Source organism: Jaculus jaculus, chromosome 2, assembly GCF_020740685.1.
Source record: "Jaculus jaculus isolate mJacJac1 chromosome 2, mJacJac1.mat.Y.cur, whole genome shotgun sequence".
Taxonomy (NCBI): Eukaryota; Metazoa; Chordata; class Mammalia; order Rodentia; family Dipodidae; genus Jaculus; species Jaculus jaculus.
Window position 1 is genome coordinate 151781154 of NC_059103.1, and position 24546 is coordinate 151805699.

The 24546-nt window shown below is 40.1% G+C and overlaps 1 protein-coding gene across 3 annotated transcripts in view; it reads right to left on the bottom strand.

Moving 5' to 3' along the window:
- The window catches only part of Pag1 (phosphoprotein membrane anchor with glycosphingolipid microdomains 1), a 162248-nt gene that overhangs the window by 86459 nt on the left and 51243 nt on the right, over positions 1-24546 (bottom strand). The window contains exon 3 of one of the 3 annotated variants that reach the window (XM_045143000.1): positions 21014-21155. The exons of the other annotated variants lie outside the window; for them this stretch is intronic. The gene's annotated coding sequence lies outside the window, so the exon portion shown is untranslated. The remainder of the gene's footprint in view (positions 1-21013; positions 21156-24546) is intronic. 3 annotated transcript variants of the gene reach the window in all.

The window sequence follows — 24546 nt, forward strand, 5'->3', positions numbered from 1 at the left end:
GGATTTTTCCAACACAAATTCACCTCCCTGGCATGCATCATTGCCGATGCTCTTCACGCCTGGAGGGTTCTTCTCAGTTCCATGTCCTAATCATCCTTGGAGAGGCTTATTCTTTCATCTTGTTCTGAGAGTATATGGACTTCACGTGACATTAAATATTGGTATTAGTTGTTCTACATAAGTGGTGAATTCCTTCCCCCAACAGATTTCAAGCACAGAAGCCTGCCATTTCTTCACTTACTTTTCAGTGGAGAGGTGGAGTGAATGCACTAAGGGGTAATTCAGGAAGGCATCGCCACCTCTCTGGGATTGGGACTGCCCTCAGGAAAGGAGTTCCTTGTTGTCCAGACCATATGAGTTGAGTTTTTGGTCCACAGGGAGGCCTATACTTTATGCTGTGGGTCCTTCCATACAAAGAGGATAAATAAACCCTGTTCTCCAGCTTGGCTTCTGCTAGTAATAAAGGTGATGTCTGAGTCATGTCTTCCAGTGCTTTTATCCTATGCTTCTCACAAAGTCATAAGGGTATCTTTATTATGGTTTTTATTAAAGACTCCACTGTTGTATATACATATTTATATACCCACACATATATACAAATGTAGACACTTACATACGAGATAGCCTTAAAAATAGGTGAAAGGTTGTTGAGGCTGGGGTCATCTCCTTATCTGACACTATGTCAAGTAAGGTCATGTACCATGAGTCTCTGCTGCCTAGTGCTTCTTGAAAAAAACAATGTACACTAAGAGTAAACCCAGATAGGTTGAATCATTAACACGGCATCTAATTAAGGATATATAGAAAAGATTAAAAATAAAACAGAACTATAACACTTCTGATTCTAATAGCATGACTTTATCAGTGCTTTTCTGATATCACTTTACAGCAGGGTGACTATAAAATTAATATAGGCAGGGTGAATGTAAAATTAATATATGCCACACACTGTGATCCTGCAGAGTAAATCTAATTGCACATTGAGCAAGAAGAGAGAATGAAAGATAAGGCACGTACTGATTGATTTTCTTCATCAAAATCTACATGATTTCATTTCAACAAAACCCTGTCATTAAGTTGGCTGCATATCTGAAAACGAGTTTTTGTGTGGCATATGTCCTACTCTGACTTCCTAAGGCATGAGTGACAGCAATCCACTGCAAGCCAAGTTTTCATTTATCAACATCCCAAACCTTCAAATATGTTACATATTCTCTGCGGATTATTATTTTTGTGTATGAAATAAGCTACTGCTCTACAAAGAGAAAAATAATTTTGTCATTCAAATACATGTGGTATTTTCATGGGTGTTTTCCCATGAAATAAAGTAATTATATCTAAAATTATACTGTTTCAAAGAATGTTATAAGCCAAATAAGTTATAAGAAATAATCATTTTCATCAATTTTAGTGTCCAAATATATAGCTTCTGGCAACTATGTAACTATGTTCTGACTGGGTGCTAGCCATGGCATAGCACTGACATGCAGCACACAATAAATACCATGGCAAGGGAGGCATGCTGTCTTCTCTCTCCAGTCCTCTAAGATGGACTAAACATTTCCCTTTGGTGCTCAGACTTCAGGATTTTGGTCTTAGGGTCCGTTTAGAATGACAGAGGAAACATTGTCACACCTCTGTATAAATGGGGATACCGAGATATAGATAGAAGTTCAGCACTATTCTGAGGATTGGTATACTAGCCCAGACCACCACAGCTAATCACACATCAGGAACTTCACTAAATACCTATTGGACATGCACTGTGCACACACCCCATCTAAGGACAGAAAGTCTCTTGCTCTCCAGCTCACTTGGTCTCAGCCCCAGGGACACTATCTGACATAGGACCAAACCATCAACACTTACATGGCACTTTCTATGAATTATTTTGTTTTGATATGTGGATAAAATAAGCCTCTAAGTGTTGTTCCTAAGAGTTAACCTAGGTTTCAAAAGCTGCTTCCAAAATTGATGTAGCTTAATCATTTACTTTAAAATTTAAACACATGTTTCATTGTTCTTCCTCAATGCTCAAAATAAAATGATAGTGTTTCAATTAAAATTGAGACTCCCAATTAAAAATTTCCTTTGGCATTTTGCAATGAAGCATTCAATCTAGCAAGTGAATGAGAACTTAATCACAAAAATTAATCTATTTCATGAACCAAAATGTCATAATTGATCTAATGAAAAAAAGTTAAGTTTAAATACTTACAGAAACAGCCATGAAATTTGCTGGGAAGGTTCTCTTTGAAATTCAGTTTTAAGCTTTCTGTATCTAAATTCCCAGCAGTCTAATGTCCCAGGACCACTTTTAGCTCTTGAGTCAGAATAATGTGTCATCACCCTTTTATAAGTGCAGTGATCATTAAAGTGGAAGAGAGAAGGCTGTTGCTTGGTTATAAAGTGAAGGGAATGGAGCTCATAGTTTGTGGGACAGAGTCTTGCTAAATGGCCTAGGCTGGCCTTGAACTTGCTGTCTTCCTGCCTCAGTCTCCTGAGTGCTAAGACTACAGGTGTGTACCACCATATCACTTTCTATCTATCCCTGCCCATTTGGATTTAAGGAAGACCTCATTTCAGGACAGACGGACAAGTAAACATGTGATGGAGAAACTTATAAGGTAATGACAAGAGAAAAATAAGTGTCTGAGTCAGTCAGTCATGGATGACCCCAAATCATATTTTCCCAACCCCAGCCAAGCAGCCCTATAGCACCCAGAAGAAATGAAATGCAGACCTACCACTTCCTATCTCCTGAAGGCTTCCATGTGCTAGGACTGAATAAGCGGAGTGCCAAGGTAAGTCTTGGAGGTATATACCCTTCCACACTTTTGTTATCTATGGGATTGTGACTTTCTACTTATTTTATAATTTACTTTTCCATGAGGTAAAGTGTTTAAGAGTGTGTTTAAAAGCCTCTTAGAGACTGCAGGGTTATTTCTCGTGTAATCTGCTTTTCTGGGTCAATCTATAACCATCTTGTATATGATTTGAGTGCAGGGTCACACACTGTGATGCTAGCTCTATTAGCAGGCCAGCATGAAGGCTGAGCCCTGGTACCTGGAGGTTCTGCTCTCTTAGGTAACAGGAGCATTGCCATATTCAAGTCACTGCTATATGTGACAAGAGGAAATAGAAAAATGAGATCTTAGAGAAGTCCTAATTTATAGAAATCACTGTCAGCTACCCTTTATAAACCACTTAAGCTTTCTGAAACCATCAGTTTCCAAATTGCACACAAATTACTACAAAAGAATGTATCTACCTATGCCTGTCTCTATGTTGGATTTATTAGATACTGAAGTCTTCTGCTTAACCTTTGCATGGTTGTAAGCTTATTTACATATGCAAGATTTTGGCAATTAAAAAATATTAGGGTTCTCTAGTGGTGTGTACACATGGGGCAGATAGACAACAGTTCCTGGGAATGCAAATGTGGGACAGGTCAGCACTGGTTCTGGGCAGGTTGCAAGGGGCATGTAGGGAACCATTGGATCCCCATACAAGATGGGTTGGGGCAGGTTCATAAGCAGACATGTACCTGCAATCACTGATCCCAGAAGCTCTACAAATGCATGACCCAGGTGAGCCCCATAACCACTGACTAAGATCCAACCCTAAAAGTGGGATCTCTGCTATCCCTCTGCTCTGCCAGTTACCAGTGGCCACAGTCAAATCCACCACCAATAATACACATCTCAAAAAACTTAAAAGACAATCAAAAGGAACTTGATAAAAGGGTAAAGGAAATGGAGGAGAACCAACAAAAAATGATTTCAATGGGCAGTGGAATAAACTCAATGAGGATATAATCAAATGCAGGAAAGAATTTCAGCAAACAAAAAGTAAGTATAATCAAGAAATGAAATTGAAGTTCCACAAAGAGCGGGAGATGCTGAAAAAATATAATACACAATAGCAATGAAACTATTTTAAAAGGCTTCCCAGAGGGCCTCACCTAAATACTAGACCATATGGATGACAGACTATCAGAACTTGAAGACAAGATAGAATATTCCATACTAATTCCACAGAATACAAATTTTTTTCAGCAGCTCATGGAACCTTCTCTAAAATAGATCATATATTGGGACATAAAACATGCCCCATCATATTCAGGAAAATCAACATAATTCCATGCACTATCTCAGACCACAGTGCAATAAAGCTAGAGAGTAACATGAAGGAAACAACAGAAAGCCCACCAACAGCTGGAGGCTGAACAATTCGCTATTAAATAATGCATGGATAGTAGAAGAATTCAAAAAGGAAATAAAAAAAAAAATCTGGAGCCAAGCAGTAGTTGTTGTAGTCAGCTCCACACTACTGGGTTGAACTTCCAAACAGACACAGTTTATGGGAGAAGGGGTTTATTTCAGCTTACAGATCCAAGAGGTTGAAGAAGCTGGCTCCCATTTAAAAACCAAAGCACAGACACACCAACAAATAGCCAGCATCACAATCAAGTGCAAAACCAGCAGCAAACAACAGGGGACCCACCCTTGGGCTAGAAATCAGATCTGCCCCCAAATACCTTAGGGCTGGATCCTGGGATCCACCCCTCAGTAACACCTCCTTCAGCCAGGTGGCTGGAAATCCAAGTTACAAGCTTTAATAAAACATCTGAGTCTATGGGGTGACATTACATTTAAAGTACTAGAATAATGAAAATATAACATACCAAAACTTATAGGACACAATGAAGGCAGTCTTAAGAGGGAATTTTTTTAGCACTAAATGCTTTCATTACAAAAACAGAGATATCAAGCCGGAGTGGTGGCGCACACCTTTAATCCCAGCACTCGGGGGAGGCAGAGGTAGGAGGATTGCCATGAGCTCAAGTCACTCTGAGACTCCATAGTGAATTCCAGGTCATCCTGGGCTAGATTGAGACCCAAAAAACCAAAAAAAAACCAAAAAACAAAAAACAAAAACCAAAAGCCCCACAAATAACCCCCAAAAACTTCAAAAAAGAACAGAGATATCTCAAATCAATAACTTAATGATCCAGCTGAAGGCATTGGAAAAATACGAACAATCCAAACCTAAGAGTACCAGATGCAAAGAAACAGGCAAGATCAGAGCAGAAATCAATGAATTTGAAATCAAGAAAAATGTTTTTTAAATAATCAAAGAACTGTTTCCTTTAAAAATATAAACAAGATTAATAAAGCTCTAGCCAATTTGATCAAAAGGAACAAAGAGAAGGCTCAAGTCAAAACCATCAGAAATAAAAAGAGAGATGTTATAACAGATCCTAATGGAATTGGGAGGATCATCAGGACATATTTTAAAGATCTATACTCAACAAAAATGGAAACTCCTACCACCTACTTAAACTAAATCCAGGTTAGATGAATTACCTGACACATCATCAAATGATATTGGAGCTATAATTAAAAGCCTACCAATCAAAATAAAATGTCCAGCTATGCATGGTGGCACATGCCTTTAATCCCAGCACTTGGGAAACAGAGGTAGAATGATCATTGTGAGTTCAAGTCCAGCCTGTGAATACAGAGTGAGTTCCAGGTCAGCTTGGGCTAGAGTGAGACCCTACCTCATAAACCAAACCAAATCAAACAAAACAATCAAGGCCCAGACAGTTTCACTGCTGAATTCTACAAAACCTTCATCGAAGAACTAAAGCCAATTTTTCTTATGTTATTCCATACAACTGAAACAGCGAATGCACCAGGATTCCTTCTATGAAGCCAGCATCACATGAATACCCACATAAGACAGAGATACAATAAGAAAAGGGAACTACAGGCTGATAGCCCTGATGAACTTAGATGTAAAAATTCTCAATAAAATCCTTGCAAACCTAATTCAAGAACACATCAAAAGCATCATCCACCTTGATCAAGTAGGTTTCATCCCAGGAATGTAGAGTTGCTTCAACATAAACTTATAAATATAATACATCACATAAACAGACTCAAAGTCAGAAGCCACATGATCATTTTAATAGATGCAGAAAAGGAAAGGAGGACCTGAACAGAACAGCCCCATAGGAGCCCACCATGGGCTCTGGCTGGTAAATGCTAGAGCCAGAACTGGGTTCTTTTACCACAGTGAGCTGTTGGTCAGGAAGACACATGAGATCCTTAAAATAATACAGGCCACTGCCAAAACACCAGGTTACCTTCAAGAGCTAAAAAGTTACATGACTATATAGGAAATAAAAATATCCATTAATCCTGAACTCTACTGTATTCTAAAGATTACTCTGATCTTTTATGGAAATACTTCCCAAGTTGCTGTCAGCAAGGAAATGCTGTTATGTATTCTTTTCAGTGGCAATATAAAAATGTTTTTCCATGTTTCAAAACAGTCCTTGTGGGTTATTTGAAAATTGTAGGCAATTATGCATCTTTATACCTGTATTCATGTTATTAAATCAATTAGTTTCTCAATTTTTGTTAGTGCATAGACTTTTATGCATTTTTCTGTATGATACCCAGTCTTGTTTTCATATGGTAGGTTATTTAACAACTTGGAGAAGTGCTATTTACCTATGAAGTTACTTACCTATTAGTTAACTAGAGCACCTGTAAGTGACCAGAACAACATCATAAAACTGGACAGAAATGGTATACTCATTTAGTATAAGCTTTAAATGTGCTTCCATCTTTGCCAATGATAATGACATCAACAACCACAGCCAGGACAGTGTCCCAAGTGCCTACACCTGCCAGCTGTTTTGGAAGCATTATTCCTACCCTTTACAACTTTTATGAAGGAGGTATTACTTCCTACTTTTGTATTTTACTTGATAATTTACATCCTCGGACCTAATGCAATTTGATCACACTCCCTTCCCAATATTGTCATTTGTCCCCTCTTTCTGCTTCCAGGAGTTAAGTGACTCTTGTCTCTATTGCCTCTAACTACCTAGTGCTGATAGAAAAATCACTGGGAATGAGACCTGGTGGTACTAGTTTCTCTTTTCAGCAATTTGAGAGACTGAAGCATGAAGATCACAAGTCCAAAGCCTTCTTGGTTGCGGAGTGAGTTCAGGGTCAGCCTGGACAACATAGTGGGTCACAAAATTTTTTAAAAAACTTAAAAAAATGGGTGGAGACACAGCTTACTGGTTAAGCACTTACCTAGCACATGAGAGGCCTAGATCTAATCATCAATACTATAAGAAGCCATTCTACATGTAGTTCAATGAGAGAAAGAGATACCACCAGTGAAGATATTCAACAGTGGATACTACATGCCTTATAATTGGCCAGCCAGGCCAAATGAGCCAACAGGTACAATAGTGGCATGTCTGTCATGGTGGAAACCAACTGCCCTCCAATTGGACTGGAGGCCCACTCCATGGGGGTGGGGAACACATCTCTGATACTGAAAAGTTAAAACAGGGGTAGTCATGAGCTCTAGGGGTGTAACATCTGCTGATGTCTGGAAAAATGTATATACTATGCTTATCAAACTGCCCAGTAAGCACTTGTTTTAATATTTATACACTTATATTAACTCTACTTTCACTTTGGGTAGATAATCTTTTCTTTTCAGATGGCAGTGACCTTGGGATGACTCAGAAGGTATCATAGTGCTGGAAAGAAGTGAATGGAGTACTGACTAACATCTCGATCACACCTTCCAAGGCTCAGGGTTTAATGCAGAAGAGGTGGCGGAAAGAATATAACAGCCAAAGGAAGGGTAGGACTCCTTACAATGTGCTCCCTCCAGACATAAAATGGCCTGGATATCCATGACCTCATAGTGCCTGACACTACCTACACAAGACCATCATAAGAAGAGGAAAAGATCATGACATCAAAATAAAAGAGAGACTGATTGAGATTGGGAGGGGATATGATGGAGAATGGAATTTCAAAGGGGAAATTGGGGGGGAAGGGAGGGTATTACCATGGGATTTTTTTATGATCATGGAAAATGTTAATAAAAACTGAGAAAAAATAAATTAAATAAATAACAACAAATATTAATTTAAAAATATTATTCATTCATTCATTTGAGAGAGAGCGAGCCAGAGAGAAAGAGGCAGGCAGAAAGAGAGTGATCATGGGCACACCAGGGCCTCCTGACACTGGAAACAAACTCCAGAAGCATATGCCATTTTGTGTATTTGGCTTTTGGTGGGTACTTGGGAATCCAACCTGGGACATCAAGCTTTTAGGCTTAGCAAGCAAGTGCCTTTAACTGCTGAGTCATTTATCTAGCTCCCTAATTAATTTTTAGTAAGGATCACTAGATGGGGTTCTGGACCTGAAATTTATTAAGTATTTACTGAAGTCCTGACTATGCTTGCTATAAGAGATTGGATAGGCAGACTCGAGATGCCATCCTCCAGCTTAGGTGGGAGATTCTCCAGGGCCATCAGCAGAAAGAACACGGAATAGTGACAGCAACAGCTGCCACTGTGGGAGGCAGCTGAGAAATGATCACTGAAATGATATTTTAGCTTCAAGTCCTCAACCACTTGCTATTTTCTTTACACATTTCAGCTATTTTGAAGTCTCATGGTAGGTGGCATTTTTCTCTGAATCAGAATGTAAAATCATCTTTAATTTGACAGTAATTGAGCTATACCATCTCTTTACATGTCTGATCAAAATATAGCTTTGAACGTCTACAGACAATTAAAATTTTAGGAAGCATTCAGAGAAGCTTATTAATGTATTATATTATCATTAACTGAAGAAAAATATTAATCTTTAAGATCACTATTCAGTATGGGGAACGTCTGTTCTAGCCAACATAATTCCTTATGTCGAAAAAAGGCTAATGTACTTGCTCAGAAGATTAGAACTAATTTATGGCCTCAGTTTTTCATGTAAATGTTGTCAATATCTCTGCATATTTGGGAAACAAAGGCTACTTACTGTTACCTAAGTTTTCAAATACAGAACTGCAATTAAAGCACTATGAAAATATGTACTGGATAAAATAAATGCCAAGATCAAAGATGCTAAGGTACTGAGTGGATATTAATTATCCCACTAATCCTTTTGCATTTCAAAACTTATTTATTTGTACTATATTCTCCTGTGCTCTTCAACAGTTATTACAGCATAATTTTACATTCATGAAAGAGAATGCAGAGTTAATAATATCATGAACTTTAGAATAATATTCAAGTAATACTGATGCAGAGGAAAGTGCATTTATTATCTGACTATGCTCTTGGATGAACAAGAAAAAAATGATAATCTAATGTTAAAGTTTTAACTCCCTACTCCCAGCCAAGAAGGCCTTGCACTAAAATATAGAAATTCAATTTCAAAGCATTAATGATGAATGGGTTTGAAGTAAGTACTTAATCAATCAGATCACCATGTTCTTTTTAGTATGTTTAAATAGTAGTGGTACACATTTAACAATATTCTGACCTTCTGCCATTTCTAATCTATAACTGAGTGGTGGACTCATCTCCCATACCTTGCTTGATAGAGGCAAACCAGTAACTATTCTTATCCAATATGCCTTATGGTCCTGTAATTTCTTATAATGCCAATATAGTCCTGTAATTTCTTGTAGGACCATAAAAGAATGTCTGATCTAACTGATCATCAGAATGGAAATTCTGAGTAGAATTCCAGAACCCCAGCATGAAGAGCAATGGTTAATTAAGAACCCAGGGCACTGTCCTCAAGCCGAGTATGTATTGAAGAAAATCAAATCAGCAGATATGCCAGCTTAGATCAGGCAGGAGCAGTAAACGAAGGGAGGTACCCTGACGTGACATGACTATGAGTTGGCTGAGGAAACTCAGGAGGAGGAACTGATTTCTGGCTGGGAAACACACATACAAATCAGTCTGGGAGATGTTGATTTTAAAGTGGATATGGGCCATGGAGGCTGTGAACTAAGACAAGGCTAAAATGTAAGATTGAGACATCAAGACAAAGTGCTAAGTGAGATCAGCAAATACACCTTTTTCTGTAAAGGGCAATGGGGTAAGTATTTCAGGCTTTGTGGGCCATATACTGTCTCGTAACACTAACATCAGTGCAGTACCAAAGTGGCTAAAGGTAGTGGGTTGAGTGTGTTGCTATTCCAATCAAGCTTTATTTACAGAAAACGTGAGTTAGATGCCCATAAAGCTTAGGAACAGACAAGGTCACCCACAAAGAACATACGGAAGGCAAATTTGTTTGCCCATCGCACTGTGTGCTGGGGCTTCAAAACAGAAAAATTTGGGGGGATTACGTAAGAATTTATCCCACCACAATGTGCAAATGAGAAGTGGGATTAATAAGTAATAAGCATTTCAATGCTTAGTATAATGTATATAATAGAAGGCTAATGAGAAATATGAAAACTTGCAGCTTTTTTTTTTTTTTTTTTTTGTTTTTTCAAGGTAGGATCTCAATCTCACCCAGGCTGACCTGGAATGCACTATGTAGTCTCAGGTAGCCTTGAACTCACAGATTTCTCTTACCTTTGCCTCCTGAATGCTGGGATTAAAGGTGTGCACCACCACACTTGACAGTTTTCTTAAATTTATGAACGTGCCTGAGTATTAGGAATCTTATGTAGCCAAAAAATATTATAATATTCATGGACAAGTAAATTATTTTTATTTGTATTACATACTATATTTTACATTATTCATTAATTTAGTTACCAACCACCTACTGGAAAGATTAAGATAATTATAAATCCTTTGCTACTCTCCCAGTTTGAAAACATGTAACTTTGAATCTCTAATCAGCTCAATAAAGATATACCCAGCACACAGGGTTTGCAGCAGGACACATGGGAAACTTGGGGCCTTAGGTCACACTGTGTGAGAAATGGGCCGGTTAGGTAACTTTTGGGCTCAGGAGCTTTGACTACAAATGAAGATGATGATGATTACAGACAACTGTGGGCTAAGGAATATGTTAGCATCAAGAAAGAAGACCTAGCCAGGCATGGTGATGCACACCTTTAACCCCAGCTCTTGGGAGGCAGAGGTAGGAGGATCGCTGTGAGTTCAAGGCCACCCTGAGACTACATAGTGAATTTCAAGTCAGCCGGGCTAGAGGGAGACCCTATCTCAAAACAACAACAACAAAAACAAAAAAACAAAACAAAAAGAAAGGAGACATAAAGGAAATAGAAAGGGAGGGAGGGGGACTTAACAGGATGGTATTGTATATATGTAAGTAGAACAGATTAATGGGGATGAAAAGGCCTAAGTGAGGTAAGGGGAAGAGACTGAGTAAAGGAAAGGTGTAGGGAAGGCTAAACAAAATCTAAGATGAGATAAATAAATCATATGGAAACCTATATTTTTGGGCAATGGGACATTCAGAAACCATAGATTGTTACTAGAAAATTATCAGTGCCAAGGATGGAAGACCTTCCAGTGAGCTGTTGGCCAAAACATCACAGGCCATTGCTGAGGCCATTGGTTTCCCACCAGGAATAGATGGTAAGACCTTATTGCTGAAGACTCCACAAACTTGGGCTGCAAGGTCACTGAGAAATGATGTTGGAGCTGATGTGAAAACCTCCTTCATGTAGAGCAGCTGACAGAAAGTTGGAAAAAACTACACTGAGTGCAGTTCAATGGGAGTGAAAGAAATCACAAATGAAGATACTCAATAGTGAACACTATCAGCCTTAAATGTGGCTAGCCAGGCCAAATGAGCCAACAGGTGGAATAGTGGCATGTCTGTTATGGGGGAAACCAACTGCTCTCATTGGACTAGAGGCCCACTCCATGGGAGGAAATACATCCCTGATACTGAAAACCTGTAACAGGGTTAGACATGAGCCCTAGGGGTGTAATGTCTGTTGGTGTCTGGCTAAATGCATGTACTATACTCACCAAACTGCCCAGTAAGCACTTCTCTTAATGTTCATACCCATATATTAATGCTACTCTCACTTGTGGTTAGAGAAGCTTTTCATTTCAGATGGCAGTGACCTTGAGATGACTTAAGAAAGAAGGCACCAGGGTGCTGAGAAAAAGTGACAGACGAGTGTTTAGCACTAAAATATATCTATCACACCTTCCAAGGCTCACGGTCCATTGTGGAAGAGGTGGCAGAAAGTATGTAAGAGCCAAAGGAAGGGCAGGACTCCTTACAACATGCTCCTCCAGACACAAAATGGCCTGGCTATCCATGACCTCATAGTCCCTGACACTACCTACACAAAACCATCAGAGTAGGAGGAAAAGAGAGACTGATTGAGAGGGGGAGAGGATATGATGGAGAATGGAGTTTCAAAGGGGAAAATAAGGGGAGGGAGGAAATTACCATGGGATATTGTTTACAATCATGGAAGTTGTCAATAAAAAAATTAAAGAAAAAAAACAAAATAAAAGAATATGTTAGCATCAATACCAAGACTCTGAGCTGAGTACTGTTATCTCTTTTTTTCATGAATGAGGATGTGGAAGCACAGAAGGTGTACAAAAGCATGGCTCAGTAACTTAGCTAGTAGGGAGTAAAGAGGTCTTGGCTATCTCCAGCTCCATGTCTCTTGACATTTTTTCCCCCCAGTTTTTACTATTTAAGTATTTCTTGTTACCGTGCCTTCTGCTAGAGAAGTTACTTGATTGGCAGGACTGAAGCCATTTTTACTTCTGCTCTTTCTCTATAGAATAATGTCTAGTGATGTCCTTTATATATGACAGTAAGAAGTACAAGAACAGCCATTAACTGCAAAAGAAAAAGGGTTTTATGTTGTAAGTAAAAGCAGAGATGTTACCAGTGACACTATTTCCCCCAAAATTTCTGAAAAGTTTAAAATTCAGTGAAACATACTCTCTTATCATGTGAATATATAAGTTACTGTTAAAATAGAATTAAAGTTAGTGTTTATTTTTCCACATGAAAATGAACTCTGGTTTGTATATCTATTCAAGAAATGAATTAAATAGTTATATCTTAAGAAGCCAAAGACATCATGGAGAAAATGTAAAGCTTGGATTTTGTAAGCGCAAACAGCATAACCTTTAAAAATTGGCTTGTTTCTAAATATTTCACAAAATATATAGCTTTTTCTTTCATAATTGTCAGCAACTTAAGAAATTCTTCATAGTGAAAGAACTAAATAAATGTTTCTGTCTGACTGAAAATATTATAGCATGGTACAAAACTAAAACCTAAGTGAGTGCTATATTACTGGCAGGGACTGAAACACCAAGCTTTGCACTCAGGTTCTCTAGGTGGAAGGACAGCTTTAGAAGGGTCTGAAAACTACCTCTAATTATATATGAAACTTTCTGTGCATGTATCTTTCTTTAGACAGACAGTTTGGAACTGTCATTAGCTCTGAGTCTACTGTCTCCCCAAAGCTAAATCAGGCTTTGCAAAGAGACCTCCCACAAATAATTCACCTTGCATGAAAAAACAAAAACCAACAAGGAGGTCTGGGGAGATAGCTCAGTGATTAAAGACACTTGCTTGCAAAGCCTGCCAGCCCAGGTTAATTCCTAGCACCCATGTAGGGCCAGATGCACAGAGTGGCGCATGAATCTAGAGTTTGTTTGCAGCAGTAAGAGGCCCTGGTGCATTCACACTTTCTCTGCTCACAAATAAGTAAAAATATTTTAAAAGAATAAGTTTTGTTGTTGTTGTTGCTATTGTTTTGTTTTCCAAGGTAGGGTCTCACTCTAGCCAAAGCTAACTTGGAATTCACTATAGAGTCTCAGGCTGGCCATGAACTCATGACGATCCTCCTATCTCTGCGCCTCTCAACTGCTGGGATTAAAGGCATGTGCCACCATGCCTGGCTTAAGAATAACTTATTTTTTAAACCTCTTACTTGTGAAAAGAAGAGAGATTTGGATTATTAGGCCACAATAAGTAAATAAATATTTATTTCAGCTTCAGATTAGGGCCAACCTTAACATTTTGTCCATTAATGAATAGCAAGCTCTTTGCCAGCTAATTATCCAGGGTAATTTACCCTTAACTTAGATTTTTAGGTAATTCAATGTTTTCAAGGATCTAGGCATCTTTCTCAAGCTCAAAGGCAATAAATAAATTATTAAGAGCTAAGCACTTTTGAAATGCTTAAGAAGTAATTCATATACCTTACTATTAAATTAAATCTACTTAAAAGTCAAACACTAGGGACTGGAGAGATGGCTTAGCAGTTAAGTGCTTGCCTCTGAAGCCTAAGGACCACAGTTTGAAGTTCAATTCCCTAGTACCCATGTAAGCCAAATGCACAAGGTGACACATACATCTGGAAATTGCAGTGGCTGAAGGCCCTGATGCACCCATTTCTCTCTCTCTCTCTCTCTCTCTCTCTCTCTCTCTCTCTCTCTCTCTGTTGCTCTCAAACAAATAAATAAAAATTTAAAAAATACTTAAAGAAAAAGTCAAACATTGGACTGAGGATATTGCTCAGTGGCTAAAGGTGCTTGGATGCAAAGCCTGACGGCCCAGGTTCAAGTCCCCAGCACCCACATAAAGCCAGATGCACAAAGCAGCACATGCGTCTGTAGTTCCTTTGTGGTGGCAAGAGGGCCTGGTGTGCCTATTCTTACTTTTTTCCTCTCTCTCTTGCTCACTCACTTTCTTCTCTTTCAAATAAGCAAATTTTAAAATATTTTATTTATTTCTAAGGGAAGAGAGGGGGAGCATGCCAGAGCCTCCAGCCACTGCATACAAACCTCAGATGTATGTGCCACTTTGTGCATCTGGTTTTATGTAGGTACTGGGGAATGGAACCTGGAGCTGTTAGGCTTTGTAGGTTAAGCACCTTAACCCCTGGACTATCTCTCCAGCCCCTAAATAAATATATATTTACATTTTAAAAGTCAAACAGCATACTAGGACAATAATGTTATTCTTCGTTTTTTTTTTTTTTGAGATAATCCTTCACAAGTTGATGGTAAAATTAAAGATTAAAAATTACTCCATTTAAAGGCAATAAATAGGCAATAACCCATTTCTTACTAAATCAAAGGTTATATTTTTAGAGACAACTTTACTCTTTCCAGGAAGAAATAAATTTCTCTTGGGAATTGCCTGTTTTAGAGACTCTATGGCCTTACAAAGGCTGTATGTATCTCCTTGCTAATTTAATTTTATGCCTTTTCTCTCCTGAGTGGCCAGGTTTGATAATGGAACAGCAGTCTCAGTGCTCGAAATCATGAGGAAGAGTTTCCTCAATGCTTTCAGGCCACTGATGTACCAAGGTCACTACTTCAAAGTGCAAAAGGTCTCTGAAAACAAGTCATTTTCTTAAAATAGAAAGTAACAAAGGCCATAAGATTCAAAAGCTCTTTTCTGTTTTACCTGAAGCCATCCAATAAACATTAACTCCAGGGAACATACAGTCAACATTTCCTTGTGTTAAACTTGACATGAGCCCATAAAATTGTCTTCTACAGCCTACATAACAGCTCCTTTGCTCCATGAAAGAACAGTATGATTCATACACCCTCCAAATTATATCTATTTTGCATAAATGAAGTAGACTTTGTTGAAAAGCCTGGATTCATTATCATGTAAAAGACAGCCATTAGCAGAAAAATGCAGTAATTATATTCCCAGATAGAAAAAGAGCAGACTCGGGCTATTGGCCTGGAGTTAGGTGATGAAAAGTAGTGTTTTCCTAAAAGGAGAAAGCGGTCCTTCTTAAAAAGAGGCAATGCTCAGCCATTCCTTCACTCTGCCATCAGAGCATCCTATAGTATCCAACCAGCCCTCAGGACTAACAGTTGTGCAGACAGTCACAGATGTATACACTTCTTGCTTCAAGCCTTTCTTAAGCTAGCCTGTGCTTGGAAAGTTTTATAGGAGTCCGCTGGCTCCATTGCCTGCCATACTAACACATAACAGTCATACTGTCATTGTGGCAGATGCCACAACCAAGGAAAAGCTGTTGACTCCTGACAGAAACACAGTGTCAAGTACCACAGATTCCAAAGTCAAGGAAGGCCAAAGTATGTGCTTTTCTGTTTTACCTGACCAGTAAACACTACCTTTGCTGAACACAGAACCAACATTCCCATATGTTAACCTAGGTAGTGAAATGAAATGGCCTCAAGAACACTCTAGAAGATCCAGAGTAGATAGCATGCAGCTGGAAGGGACGTATAAGGAATGCCCACCTCACGCTAGGTGCTACCCTGTGTACCAAGGACATCAAGTGTTAGGACAAATGAGGCCCCGCTTTCTTTCTTGTAGGTGAAGACTGCTAAGACTGTAACACCCAAACATTAAATGGAGATAGTAGATTAGAAAAGAGAAGAAAAAAGTGATAGAGGGCTAGGGAGTAGCTTAGTCAGAAAAGTACTTTTCTCAAAAGCACAGGACTGGAGGTTGATTTCAGGAACCCACATAAAGATGCTACACATAATGACTGTCTCAAAATGAAGTAAATGGTATATCCCAAGCTATGCTCTGGCCTCCACACAACACACACTGCAGATACACATGCAAACAGTAAGTGATAGAGTGTGGTGGGGACTTGCTGAGACATGGGTCTTAGGACACTTCTCTGAGAAGGTGACACTGAAGCCACGACCTGTATGATGGGAAGGCACTCTCCATAGCTAGCCACCTTTGATGGGAAAGAGAGACACGAGTGGAAAACTGAAGAGGAGTGACCTCGTGTCTTCATTCGATGGTTCACACCATTTTTGTGCATTTGGGGCCCAGTTAAACTATTAGATGATTCATCAGATCATGTAAAGGGATTCCAAAACAAAATAATTCAAAATCACTCAACAGGAATTAATATCCTACCATACCACCTTTCAGCTAATAGCGGAGGTGTCATAAAAGTGTCCCACGCTTCTCCCGACAGTCACCAAGTTGCTTCACTGCTCAGTGGCTACTTGCAGCCCACCCATACTCCTGCCAACCCTCAACAGCAAAATTCTGCAGGTAAATAGGAGGTCTTTCATTAGCAGAGGCTCAGAAACACACAAAAGCTCCTCGCATTTACTTGCCTTTGGCAAAAATATCCTGTTTGGCTTAATGACTAGCCAGCAACACCTTTAAGTGCGTTGTACTCTATTCAGCTATGGAAAAACACAGGGCAATGTGCCTCTGTGCTCCAGGGCACTCAGTGAGCAGCGGCAAAGGACTGCGCTAATGAGTGGCGAACCCACTTGAAGTCTGAAAGTTTCCTGACTGTCCCACTTCAGATATTTTTCATTCTGCATGAAATTATCAACTTGTTTTTTTTTTCCTTCCCATAGAACTCTTTATTTATTTATTTTTCTTTTTTTCTACTGCTAGCTAATGTTTCATAAAGCCAATGGAGACAGATCTAACATTTTCTATCAGGAGTTTTCAGCACCACATTGATATCATGGTCAAATTTTGCTACTGCTGGCCTTATGGCTACATTTAAAATCTATTTTAAAGCATATTAAGAAAGTACTAGAGCTTCCTGTTTAGCCACATAGCATGTTAGTTATTTCTTTCAAAACCTGCTAAGTAAAGGAAGAAGGGTGAGGCAATGCAGAGAAGGAGAGGAAGAAGATGCACAGTTGTGGAATAATGCAGGATCCCCCTCTTCCAAGTCATGGGTAACTTTGGTGAGATGTGGAATTACAAAATCTAAAACAAATACCCCTTTATGAGCTGGCCATCTCTCCTATACTGAGCTTTCAACCCATGCAGTGCCTTCTGCTCAAGTAGGTTTGGGGGCCTTAAAAACCTGGATGTTTTCCTCTTTTTTTTTTTTTTTTAGATATTTGCTTTACTTTTATTTTCATTTATTTACTTATTTATTTTTGTTTGCTTTGCTGTTTTATTTTTTATTAGTTATAGGCTTACTTAGTATGTAAAAAGCACACATTGGTACCCTCCTTTCCCTCATCCCTGACCTCCCTCCAAAGGGACCCTCCTCATTGGGGATACCGGTAATCCCCATGGGGACTATGGGCCCATGCATCATGGGGGCAGCCATCACTTATGGGGAAGAGGCAATGTGTCTGTACACTGTCCGGACCTGTGGCTCTAACAATCTTTCTGCCTCCTCGTCTGTGAATTTCCCTGAGCCATGTTGGGGTTGTTTTAAGTCTACTTCAGTGATGGGCTCTTAGTAGCCTCTGAATCTCTTCCTACTAAAGTACAACACTGGGAGGGATTTGGGGACAGCTTCACTTTTAAAGGTACAGGCTCATTGTAGCATGTTGTCATGACAAAGGAATATGGGAGGCAGCCACAGCTGCTCCGGTGGGAAAAGCATGTGGAAGAACAGCTCCACTCACTCCTCACTGGTTCTAGGCTCCCAGCACATACCACCATGAACTCCCCTAGTGAACTCAAAGACACCAAGAATTAACAGGGAAACTTCTTCCTCACTGTTGGGGAAGGAGCTTCTAAAAGATGGGAGTGGGGGCACCACTCTGAGAAACGTGAAAGAAGGGCTTGCCTGGGTGCAACAGGGAAATGGCTAGGAAGAGAAAGTGGACACAGAAGGGACGAGTGGGAGGTAAGACCTTCACTTCAAATGTCAAGACATGGAACAGTCTAACCTTGGGCGATGCATGACCTGGTTAGAGTTCTGTCACTATGTCTAAAGTCTGCCCATTGCTGCCATCCTGACATCTAACTCTTTGGGATAAGAACTCCTCTAGGGCTGAAGAGATGGCTTAGTAGTTAAGGCACATGTCTATGAAGCCTAAGGACCCAGGTCAATTCTCCATGTCCCATGTAGCCATGGTAGCACATGTGTTTGGAGTTCATTTGCAGTGGCTAGAGGCCCTGGTGTGCCCATTCTCTCTCTTTCTCTTTCCCTTTATCTCTCTGTCTCTAATAAATAAATAAAAATAAATCTAAAAATATTTTTTAAACTCTAAATTTGGTCGGATGGAGACTAAGAAGATTCACAGAAAAGAAAGCCTTGCACATTGGCACACACTACCTAATGACTACCAGGCTCCTGTGCATATGGAGCTGGACGGGCACTGTTCACCACTGCACTCTCACATTGGCTGCAGAAAACCCTCCTGGTATGAGAGGACCCCAGAATGACTCCCCTGTTGCCTGTAGAGGTGGGTGAGGCGTACACACCATAAGATAATTGAATGACACATCAGAAGTATTAGAAGCCACAGCTGCTTCCAGAAGTCGAGGTTAGCGTCACTGTGTGTAAGTAGACTAGATGTGGTGGCTGTCTAGCTATGCTTCCTGTCACTCCACTGGTGCTGAGGTTGAGAGTCTGGTGGGTAAAGGAGTACCCTAATGGACAGGGCCAAGGTGAATGACCTCCTAATCCACTCCTTAGAGAAATATATAATTAGTATAAAAGATAGAAAATGTGCAATATTCAATAATATAGGATGGATTATACTGCAGAGTGTTAAAAAAACTGAAGGACATAGCAAAAGCTGTGTGGGAAACACTGTGTTAAGCAGCCCTTAACACAATGGTTAGATTCCCAGTAGCTCCTCCTCTCCTTTTCACACAGGTCCCCTGGAGTTCCTTCACAGGCAGCTCTCCTTCCCATCAAGCATACACCTCAGCCCTGATGATGTTCTCTCATTTCCCAAAGGTGTGCACTCATGAAATGATCCGCAGTGTTCTTGGAGCTCAATGGGACACCAGCAGGTAGCTACCTGTTTATCTCAGAGCCCAAGGCAGAGACACAAGAAATCCAACTCTACTTGCAGAGAACAGCTTCTCTTATGAACCATGTGTATATCCTTCTCTGCCAATTCCATAACTTTCCTCTGAAGAGGACCCCTTGTTGTTACCAGTTGAGAAAGAGCCAAGATCCAAAGGGATGTATCTCAACAACTTCTCCCAAACCCTGGACAAGGGACTACAGCCCCAGGTCTGGTAGGAACTCCCAGCTGCTCTTGGGACAAGCACTGGAGATCATCTCTGGATTCTACTGTGTCTTCCTGGCTGCAACATTTCTAAGGGAACTGGGCTGCAGGTAGCTTTTTTCAAAGACAGTCATGGGCTTTTAAGACTGGAAAAAAAAAAAAAAAGAACTTAATCTTCATGAGGGAAAAATCCTCATTTCTCTATCCTTTCTATCTTTTTCATTTCTTCATTAAAAAAATATAGATACTTTTAAATGGAAAAGAAGAGTTGTATAAATCAAGACGTGAGTGCCTGCCAATTTCACATGCTCTCATTTACGGTTCTTTAAATGAGCAAACAAAATAATAGTATAAACAAAAATCTTGGTCCCAGAGAAGTCCAGAAACCTGCCTTAGGTGGCACAGAGCCAGAAGCAGGTAACAGAGACAGTCTTAGCCCCAACTCCTAGCCAGCTCTATGCAGGGAGCTAATACAAAAATGAATGCCTGAAATTCCACATGGTGACAGTCTAACCATTAGATATATTTTTTCAGTTATTAGAAAAAATTCAGTTAAGGATAGGAGTAAAATATTTGTTATGCATTTTCTTTAACAAATTTTAAAAGTCTAATAGTAAATCATTTTATAAATGCTTTTAAGAGAAATAGATTATACCTAATACAAACATATTTATTAATAAAAAATAAATACTTTTAGGATTGTACAGAATTTATATGGGCTTGAAACCCAGAAAGCTGCTGTATATATATCTTAATGAACCAAATAAATACAAAATGTTTCAAAATGAACAAGAGTTGATGGCTTTCTGGGAAGAAAAGCTCACTGCAGCACTCCTGCACTGTGGCACAGACTTGCAGGGCACAGGCCATCACCTTCTTTGCAAGTGAGATGACAGACTGAGTGTGAACAAGGGGTAGTGGCTGGTGCCTTGCTTCATTCCAGTCTGGCGGAGTTGGGGCCTGGTTTTAGTCATACTGTATTGAGATCTAGTAGCAAAGTTGCCCAGGAAATAGGGAGAGAAGTTAACCCTATGCTGCGTGTTTCTGCTCACACACGGAGGAACGGTAGCATGCTTTTCCCAGCTCATGAGGTTACCCTGTGCTGTTGGCTCATTGATTTTCGAGGCTTACAAAAGCTCTTCTTACTGAGCCTGCACCACAGATTTACAGTGCTGCAACTCCTGTCAGACATCATCTCAGCTTTATGAATAAATAAAACTGTGCTCTGGGGAAACATTGATTTAAGAAGAAAAATCAATAGTCATTCAGCATGTGACAGACCTGAGCTCTATGCGTATCTCCAAGTACAATGCAATCTCTAGTGTAAAGCTGTACTTCTTGCTTCTTAATAAAAGTGGGAGTCTGTGAATCTGGCAAATAATTGTTTTCCGCTGTCCTCGGAACACCTTGATTCCTCTTGTTCCTTTAGAAGTAGTTGATATTTCAAAAAGGGACACAGAAGGGAAAGAGAAAAGAGGGATGGATGAAACCACGGTGCCAAAATCCTGTTCACCATGAATCAGCTTATGAGTATACAAAAAGTCACTAGATGCTTCTCCCCTAAATATGTCAGTATATTTCTATTTTATTTTAAATAACGTAAGTACAATTACAAATTTATTTAGTGTGGGGGTGCGAGTATGTGCATGCATGCCTGGACATGTACATACAGGTCAGAGGGCAACTTTCGGGTTAGTCCCCACCTTCCACCTTGTTCCTTTGAGGCAGGGTCTCTTGCTGTCTACTACTTACTTGTAAGCTTCTGGGAAATGCTTCTCCTATTTCCACTCCCATCTTCCTATAGGTGCACTGGGGTTGCGGAAGCGTACCACAGCTTCCAGATTTTACACAGGCTCTGGGAATCCAAACTCAGGCACTCAGAGTTGCATGGCAAGTGCTTTGCCCACTAAGCCACCACCCCGTTTTCTAATGCGTGCATATGCTGGCGTGTGCTCTTGTGAGTGCAGGTGCATATATGTACAGATGCATGGGGAGGCTGGAGGACAACCTCAGCTGTCCTTAGGAATACTACCTACCTCTTTGTTAATTGTCTTTTTCTAAAATCAGATTATACTCTTTTTTATTCCCTCTCCCCTGTTCCCATTTCCCTGAGTCCCTCATCTGTGGGTTTAAGGGATTTACTGTGGAGTTATGAAGGCCTCAGTCAGTCCCACTGGGATAGTGGGGGGGGGGGCATGTCTCAGGGGAACCTAACTTTATAAAGCAAACCTTACCAGACAATAAGACAGATATAAACCCCAATACAAATTTTATTTATTTATTTATTTGCAAGTAGAAAAGAGATAGAAGAGAGACACAGAGAGTGGGCATACCAAATAAAGGGCAGATGCATGTGCTACTTGCATCTGGCCTTATGTTGGTACTGGGGAATCTAACTCAGGTCATTAGGCTTTGCAGGCCCAAGGCCTTACCTGCTGACCCATCTCTCCATCCCCTGCCTATATCTTTTTTAAGATAGGACCTGGATTTCACCAGTTAGGCTAGACTGACTGGGAAATGAGCCTCAGGGATCCTCCTGTTTCTGCCTCCCCAGTGCTGGGATTAAAGATGCACAAGCACATCTGATATTTTTACATTGGTCCTGAGGATCTAACTCAGGTCCTCGTGCTTATGAGGCAAGCACTTTACCACTGAGCTACTCCCCAGTCTACCACACAAGTTTTAAAAGTGTATGTTTGACCTGACATGTTGCTCACACAAGTGCAATAGTGGTGCATAGCCACAGTGGGAAACCAACTGCTATGGATTTGGCTAGCTGATCTGCTCAGTGGAACAGAATTCATAGCTGGAGCTGGGAAACAAATCAGAACCATATCCAAAAATGAGCCCACTCTCCATTAAACTCTCTAAAAAACAATGGTTATCACATTTCCTTGGTAATAACTTTACTTTCCATTGGAGAATCTGCTTCTCTTTTTCAGAAAGACACAGATCCTAAGGAGAGAACCACCCCATCATACCTCAAAAGGGCCCCAGCTGAAACTAAGAATAACTGGTGAAACATGCAAGAATGCTGTTTTCTTGGCCAACTGGGAACCAGCACAATGGTGAAGGAGATAGACACAGAGAACAATCAACCCATACCATACCAAATCTCCAGAGACACAGAGACTCCCAAGATCTCAACACTGAAGCAGACCTAATATGAACTGAACACGGCTCAGGGAAATTTGCAGAAGAGGGGACGGAAACAATGTCAAAGCCACACGTTGGGTCATGGCATGCAGAAACATTTCCTCCTACCCAAAACTAAAGGCTAACCCCACAATGCATGACCCCTATTCCCCAATAAGGAGGGTCCCTGTGGAGAGGGGAGGACAGGGAGGAGGCTAACAATGGTACCAACTTGACTGTATTCACTGAGTATAAAAAAAAAAAAGAGTGTATGTTTGCTTAGGGGAAACTCTGCAAGGCTAATATCAGCTAAGCTGGCCACAATGTCCTCTGTGGGTAAAAGAGCCCCTAGGAAACTTGTTTGTATTTGCCAACTATCTGCAGTGAATAGGTATATGGTTTTTATAATTCAGAATACAATAAATGTTAGGGAGAAAAGCCAAAAAGAAAAGATTAGTAAGACTGATTGCAAAGTATTTTGTTGACTCCTGGCCCAGAGATAGCTGAGATTTAAGATTCCCAGCCAGCCCTTTCTTGAAGCTTTTGGATGTTTTTCAGGACACAAGCAGGTTGCCATTAAAATGGACGGATTTCAAAAATTAGGCTAACAGCTTATGCTGAAATTAACCTCACCTTTGTGAGCCAAAGATCATACTCCAGACAAAGCTGGCGAAAGCCATCATGTCCCTGGGCCTGCCATCACTTCCCAACCTCAGCGTATTTTCACAGTGGAGGCAGTTGTTGGGAGTTCTGACATGCCCTGCGGTAACCTCTGACTAAAAATGAATTAAAATGAATTAAAAATGAATCCCATTATTGCTCCCGAGCTTCTCACAGATGCAGATCCTCACCAATTGTGTTGACTGTGGTCTCTCACAAAACACAATTTGCTGCTTTGGATCAGGGGCCCGTGACTCACTGGACAGTACCACTCTGTCTTTTCAGTGCTCATGCAATACGAAGGACAATCGTGGACATGTGAAACACATTTCTAAAGCAAGGACATTCAGAAGCCTAAAAATGGGGTGGGGATATTTAAATGTTGAATCTCACGTTTAAGTATCACAGAAGCAGACACCATCACCAACAGAGCTGGTGAAGATACTGACTGAACCTACTTTCCAGGTAGAAATGGGCTGTACTTTCAAGTTCATAAAGGATGCAGCCGCCACATTAACACTGCTATTAGCAGTAGAGGGAAAAGGAGCTTGGCTTGTGTGGTACTTAACACATGGATGCTAAAAGCAAAACAGAAAGGCAAGAACTATGGTTGAGAAAAATGCTTATGTGGAGTCAGAGAAAAAGCACAGCTTGAGGTCAATTACTTTTCATGAATAATCTCCTTTTATTACATTGTCAGAGATCCTTTCCTCTAATGAAATTAAGAGGTATCAGAAAGTTACTAGATGTGGTAGGTACAAAGATAAAACTGGAACAATGCATTCAAGCTCAGCATCTACAGGTGGCTCATATATATAAGTGGGTAGCTTCAGCAGAATGTGATTAGAGATACAACTGGGGAAGTGCAGGAGCCCCCTTATACCTGGGGACCTGACAGTGGGGATATTCAGGTGGGTCTTGAAAGATGCCCTAGAATTAACTAAAAAAGAAGGGGCTAGATCATTCTCAACCTGATAACGATGCACATGAAGAAAAGCATGCATGCTTCAAGGGGCATG